This window comes from Humulus lupulus, chromosome 4 (assembly GCF_963169125.1).
Source record: "Humulus lupulus chromosome 4, drHumLupu1.1, whole genome shotgun sequence".
NCBI lineage: Eukaryota > Viridiplantae > Streptophyta > Magnoliopsida > Rosales > Cannabaceae > Humulus > Humulus lupulus.
Window position 1 is genome coordinate 62,499,239 of NC_084796.1, and position 5,374 is coordinate 62,504,612.

The following is a 5,374-nucleotide window of genomic DNA, read 5'->3' on the forward strand; positions in this document are numbered from 1 at the left end:
ACTCCGTGCCATTGGCCAAATCTAGGGTAAACAGTGGGAATTTCAGAATGTGTAGAGAAAAAAAATGAAGTGAGTAAAATCCCAGAAAACTTATGCTTTATAGCAAATTCATGACTAAGTGCCGCGACTCTTAAGGTATAGCGCCACGGCCCGTGTGAAATTTAGGGTTTAAATTCTGGGGATACACGTTGCGGCGCCTGGGCATTTACAAAAAGCCTTGGGCTCTCTGTCTGTGCTGCGCCGCAGCTCAAATGTAGGGGCCCCGCAACTCAAATTGGCTCCTACAAAAAAACTTCATTTTATTTACAATTTTATAGTTCTCAAAAATTCCACAACTCATATTTACAATCTAAAGTCTAAAGGTCCAAAATTCTAAAGAAAAACTAAACCAACACAAAAATTTATCACCAAACAAAAATACTTGTCCAATTAAAATAATTAAAATACTAAAAAGAACTTGGGATGCCTCCCAAAAAGCGTTGTCATTAACATCATTTAGCCAAATGCTTGTCTTCTTGCATATTTCAACTTGGATAAAGTTTACCCCTCACATCCTTGAGAGTCATAATGTCATGAGTTGGACCTCATTTCTTGTTATTATAAATCGGTGGAACTTTACCTTGCTCATATAACATTCGAATCCTCTCACTAAAGAACGTTTTTAAACGATGACGCACTTTTTGCATTCCACTTTTAACCATGGATCTCTGCTGACAGACTTCCAACTTGTTCTCTCCTCTTTTTACCACTTCAACTCTACAACAAGTTGGAATTTCCGTTGCTACAAAAACATTAAATATTACCTCCTCTTTTTGCACTCGCAGCTTCAACTCACCCTTTTGTACATCGATTAAAGCCCTACCAGTAGCCAAGAATGGCCTTCCAAGTATTATTGGAACATTGTCATCTTGCTTCATATCAAGAATGATAAAGCCTGCAGGAAAGATGAATTTTTCACTTTCACCAATACATCCTCAATCACTCCATGAGGAAGTTTGACTGATCGATTTTCCATCTGCAAAGACATAGTAGTAGGTCGAGCTTCTCCCGAATTCAACTTCTGAAAGATTGATAGAGGTATTATATTCACACTAGCCCCTAAATCACATAAAGCCTTTGTCACCACTGAGCCCCCTATAGAACATGGTATATTGAAACTATCGGGATCTTTAAGCTTGGGAGGTATTTTCTTTTGAATTATCGCACTGCACTCCTTAGTAAGTGCCTCTGTCTCATAGTCCCCCAACTTCATTTTCTTTGACAAAATTTCTTTCATAAACTTCACATAACTTGGTATTTGTTCAAGTGCCTCAGCAAACAGGATCTTGATGTGTAGCTTTAGAAAGATATCCAAACATTTAGAAAACTGCTTGTCAAGCTTATTATTTTGAATCCTCTGAGGATAAGGGATCTTTATATGGAGATCTATGCTTATTTCTGGCTGCTTCTCTAAGTTCTCAGTAACGTTTGACCCACTCACTTCCTTATCCTTATCAACCACTTTTGGCTTTTTTAACTCCTTTCCACTCCTCAAGGATATCGCATGGCACTGTTCTTTAGGTTTACCTCAGTAGTGCTTGGTAAATTCCCTTGAGCACGGTTTGTCATCAAAGTAGCCAACTGCCCTAATTGAGTCTCCAAACTCCTGATAGATGCCCTAGCTTCTGTCATGAACTTGTTCAGTGTATCAGGTTGTGCTTCACGTTATTTCATATGTGTTGGCTGATGTGGTTGTTGTTGTGCACGTGGGTATTGTTGCTGACTTTGAGGGAAAGGCTGTTGTGCAGCTTGATTATTTTTCCATGAGAAGTTAGGATGATTCCTTCACCCTTGGTTATATGACATTGAAAAGGGGTTGTTGGTTGGTCTTTGAAAATTTCCTATAGCTTGGACTTGTTCCGTAGGTATATTATTCATATCCATGGCATGCGACTGATTTAATGGATGAGCACTCCCACATGCCCCACATAAACTCTGAACTTGCATGGTTTGAGCTGACAGGTTGCTCTGTTGTAACTGCTTTGTTAAAGCTCCCACTTGTGTTGTAATCATGGAAATAGCATCCAATTCAATTATACCAGCCACCTTCTTTGTTTTTCCCTATTCAATTGGCCACTGGTATTTATTCATTGTCATCTCCATTAGCAATTCATATGCCTCATTAGAACTCTTACTCATAAACACACCTCCTGTTGCAGCATCTATTATGGTACGAGTAGTACTGTTCAACCCATTATAAAAATTATGGACTAGCATCCACTTCTCTATACCATGATGTGGCACTTCCTTAACAACTCTTTAAATCTTTCCCATGCATCATACAATGATTCCCCTTCTGTCTGGTAGAAATTATTAATCTCCCCTCTCAACTTTGCAACTTTATTTGCTGGAGGGAAAAACTTTGCAAAGAAATTCTGGGCTAACTTCTCCCATGTTGTGATAGAATTAACTTGCAATGAAATTAGCCAACTCTTTGCCCGGTCTCGTAGAGAGAATGGGAATAATCTAAGTCTGATCGCATCGTCACTCACCCCATTCATCTTAAATGTTTCACATAGCTCCAAGAAATTGGCTATGTGCAAATTAGGATCTTCCATGGGCAACCCCCCAAACTGAACAGTAGACTGCACCATTTGTAATATTGCTGGCTTAATCTCAAAATTATTTGCAGCAATAGTGGGGTGTCTAATGCATGAATGCACTCCTATGACAGTAGGAAGTACATAGTCTCTAAGCGTCCTTGTTCCTTTTTCCACTAGGACTTCTACAATATTTGGGATATTATTAACATTAGCAGCATTGTTTGCTGCATTTCCTTGATTCTTAGCCATGGAAAAAATCCAGCCTTTTCTTTATCTTTCGATTTTGTGTCCACGTTCTATCAAGTTCAAGATCTACCAGTATGAGCTCCTTTTGTCTACTTCGCTGCATATACCAATAATTCCTTAAATACAATACAACCTCGATCTGAATGAATACCAAAAGTAAAAAAAAAAAAACCAATTACCAATAATTGATTTTAAATTTCTATTTGGCTGTCGAAAATAGAGTGATTTTTAAATTGTTGTACCCTGATTTTAGCATGAGTCCTTCACTCAGCTCGGGTACAGCAGGCAAATAAAATATACGGAAAAATAACCAAGGTATCCATTTATTATCCACGTAGGCAGCTCGGTTTGCACAGTGGTCATATAGATTAGGGATACAGAGGTTGTGAAGTGCGAGCTCATGATGTTCAAACAGCTATCGAAGTACGAGATTGGAGAGATATCCAGCTCGTGGTAACTCAAATATATTGCGTACCCGCAGATCCTTAAACACTCGGTTCCCATAATACGGTTATTTATGACCAGGCTGTCATATTTAATGTCCCAGATATTAAGAGAACATTTACTTTATGATCAAATCATATCCTGTTATAAATGGGAAGTATATGTGTTTAAATGTAATAAATATGTAAATCTGTGATTGACTCATGCGGTTAACCAAACCTGTCCATAGAATTTCTCTATAAATACTGGGAATATTGGACAGGGAAAGGGACCATTATTCTATAATACTAAAACTCTGCCAAAATAGAGAGAGAAACAACAATAATATAGACTCATGGACTAGGTGGATTTTAACCACTGAACCATGTAAAAGATTTGTGTTCTTGTGAATTCATCTCATCTTTCGTTACGGTTTATTATTAAGCACTAATCAACCTTATACTTTCTTAATACACTGTTGGCGAAAAACCATGTCAACATAAACTGTTATATTATTTTATAATATAATGTAATATTATATTATATTATATATAATATTTTAGATTAAATAAATGTGACAAAGAGTGTCACATATTGTAACATATAATAGAGAGTTACAATTTTTAGATATATGAGATATATGCAAATAATGTAACATATTTGGTATTACAAATTTGTAACTTCCAAATATTACCCTTTATTGTGTAAATTTGTTGTTACACAATATTGAGATGAATTTCATAAAGCCATATGTGATATGGCTATTAGAGATATGATTTTAACCCCCAATAATGTGTTTTGGGAGTTACAAAATCATTTGGGAGGGTTTGGAACCATTTGGAAAAACAACACATGTTTAAGTACTGAAATTGGTCGGTGGCTGCGGCCACTGAATGTTGGTGGCCACGGCGTGTGGGACACAGACCAGTGACCACGACCACTAATGTCTCTAGCCGCGGCCGCGGCCACAGGCCAAAAACTAACCAATTTTTCAGTTTTTTCAATCTTTGTTGAACGGTTCAAAAAACCCAAATAACTCCCAAATCTCTTTCTTAATTCCATATTAATCTAATTAAACATTGGTAACAGCCATGGGGGTTGGTGGAATTTGAAATTCAAAGGGTGTCTCTAAACTCTATAAATAGGAGCCTACAGCTCACTTATAAGACACAACATTTCTATCCATTAGAGCACTTGGCTAGAAACACCTTGAGGCTTGATAATTCCAGAAAGCATTTCCTATAATCTGTGAGAGATCCCTTAGTGCTTGAGTTAGGGGGAAATAAGCTTTTGGACAAAGGTTTCAAACCTTGTTCAAGTTGGTGATCCCCAACACTCTTCACTTTGGTAGTGTGAGTGAGAGTTGTTTATCTTTTGTTTCTTGTTCCTTTCTTTCATTATATTGCTTTTCATCTTTATATTGTTCTTCTCTATTTACTTGTATTTTTTTTTCAAGAGTTGTAATCTTTTCTTTTCTTTTGTTTCAAACACTTTACTTTATTTGTAACCTTTTGCTTAGAGTTGTATTTTACTATTCTCTTCTTCTCCATCATCTTCTTCATTTTCTTTGTTTATTTGTAATTTTCATTTATAGAGTTGTAACTCTTTTTAATCAATCATTATTTATTTGTAATATATTGCATAGAGTTGTAATTTATTATTATTTCCATTGAGGCAAAATACATATTTTCCTAACATTCAAAAGCTTATCCCTTGTTTGTTTCAATGGAAGGTGAGACCATCAAGATCATGAACCAAGACCTAGTGAGGTTGGATAGGTTTGATGGATCCAATTTCACTAGGTGGCAAGACAAGGTGAAATTCCTTTTGACAACACTCAAGACAGCCTACATCCTTGAGTCATCCTTGGCACCTCTAGCCGAGTCATCCGACAAAGACACTCCCAAGGAGGTGGATAAAAGAAGGAAGAGGGAGGAGGACAATCTCCTTTGTAGGGGTCATATCCTCAACGCCCTATCCGATAGGCTCTATGACCTCTACACCGAGACCAAGTCGGCCAAGGAGATATGGGATGCACTTGAGAAAAATTTTAAGGCGGAAGAGGAAAATACCAAAAAGTTTTTGATATCTCAATACTTCGATTTCAAATTTTTTGGTGATAA

General features: G+C 37.0%; 1 non-coding gene across 1 annotated transcript; it reads left to right on the forward strand.

The window, feature by feature from the left end:
- Positions 1–2,266: 2,266 nt before the first annotated feature.
- LOC133833263 (small nucleolar RNA R71) lies at positions 2,267–2,372 on the forward strand. Its single transcript, XR_009892655.1, has one exon. It is a non-coding gene; the product is annotated as a small nucleolar RNA R71 (small nucleolar RNA).
- The last annotated feature ends 3,002 nt before the right edge of the window (positions 2,373–5,374 follow it).